At 36.6% G+C, this 1,294-nt stretch overlaps 1 protein-coding gene across 1 annotated transcript in view; it reads left to right on the top strand.

The window, feature by feature from the left end:
* MBD5 (methyl-CpG binding domain protein 5) overlaps window positions 1–1,294 on the top strand; it is a 520,295-nt gene that overhangs the window by 194,760 nt on the left and 324,241 nt on the right. The window lies entirely within an intron of this gene.

Genomic DNA, 1,294 nt, shown 5'->3' with positions numbered 1-1,294 from the left:
GACCCTCCTGGCTAACACGGTGAAACCCTGTCTCTACTAAAAATACAAAAAAATTAGCCAGGCATGGTGGCGTGCTCCTGTAGTCCCAGCTACGTGGGAGGCTGAGGCAAGAGAATGGCGTGAAACTGGGAAGCGGAGCTTGCAGTGAGCTGAGATCGTGCCACTGCACTGTGTAGCCTGGGCGACAGAGCAAGACTCCATCTCAAAAAATAAATAAAAAAGTAACTGCTATCAGACCTGTGAATACAACTCAGTGAATTTAACGTGAAAAAATAATTAAATAGAAAAACTATCATCCATCGCACTGTTTTCTTTTCATGTATTTATTAGTCAGCCCCTTTAACAAGTTAAGAGCTTGTTCTTTATCCACTCCAAAACATTCTGTCATAGTTTCATATACTCATAGCGTTATAACCCCTGAATACCAAACCCCTTTTCATTTTGTCATAGCTCCTCAAAAATTTCTCTTTACCTGGCATATTCTTTCACATAGCACGTTCTGTTCATGCTTCCCATGACTGCTTACATACTTACACGACTAAGTACATTTCTGACCACATTTTGTTAAAATCTCAAGTGAGATACAAGTGGAATAAACCTCCAAAAACAATATTTTCATGTTGCTTGCCAAATGGAGACAATGGAAGCCTGGAGAGTATGTGACCTGTAAATGGGATGCTCTTATTCAGTTCTAGGATCCTTGCTAAATGGAAATGCTAAATGCTGTAAAAATCAATTCTCACTAGTTTTTTAAAGAGCAGAAATAGATCTGAAAAATCCTTATTTTTAAATATCAGCATAAAATATTTTCTTTGAAAAAAAAGTCTACTTTTGCTACTACATAAGCCAAGTAAAACAGTTTACAGCCCCTAGTGCAGGAGTGTTTTTTCTTTTTCCTATTTTTCTTTATTATTTTAGAGTGCAAGTATTTAGAGTCTATTTTTTCTCCTTAATTTGTGATTAACTGTTTAATGATTTTTGCCAGTTTCTATGATGAATATTATTGTCAGAAATGACTTCTCTTGAAAACATAAGTGATATTACTTATTTCTAATTCATTTATGTAGTTATATATGGTGACTTAGTTACTTGGAAGAGCTCTTCAATTGTTTTCTGAATTATAATGATTAGATAAGCATTTTTATGGTTCTTTTTTCTCCACAGTCTAAATCAGATGCTTCTAGTAAAAAAAAAAATATATAAGCCGGGCGCGGTGGCTCAAGCCTGTAATCCCAGCACTTTGGGAGGCCGAGATGGGCGGATCACGAGGTCAGGAGATCGAGACCATCCTGGC

The sequence above is a fragment of the Colobus angolensis genome, unplaced genomic scaffold (assembly GCF_000951035.1).
Source record: "Colobus angolensis palliatus isolate OR3802 unplaced genomic scaffold, Cang.pa_1.0 Scaffold215, whole genome shotgun sequence".
NCBI lineage: Eukaryota > Metazoa > Chordata > Mammalia > Primates > Cercopithecidae > Colobus > Colobus angolensis.
Note: the sequence above shows the minus strand (reverse complement) of the source record. Positions and strands in the feature narration are given on the sequence as shown.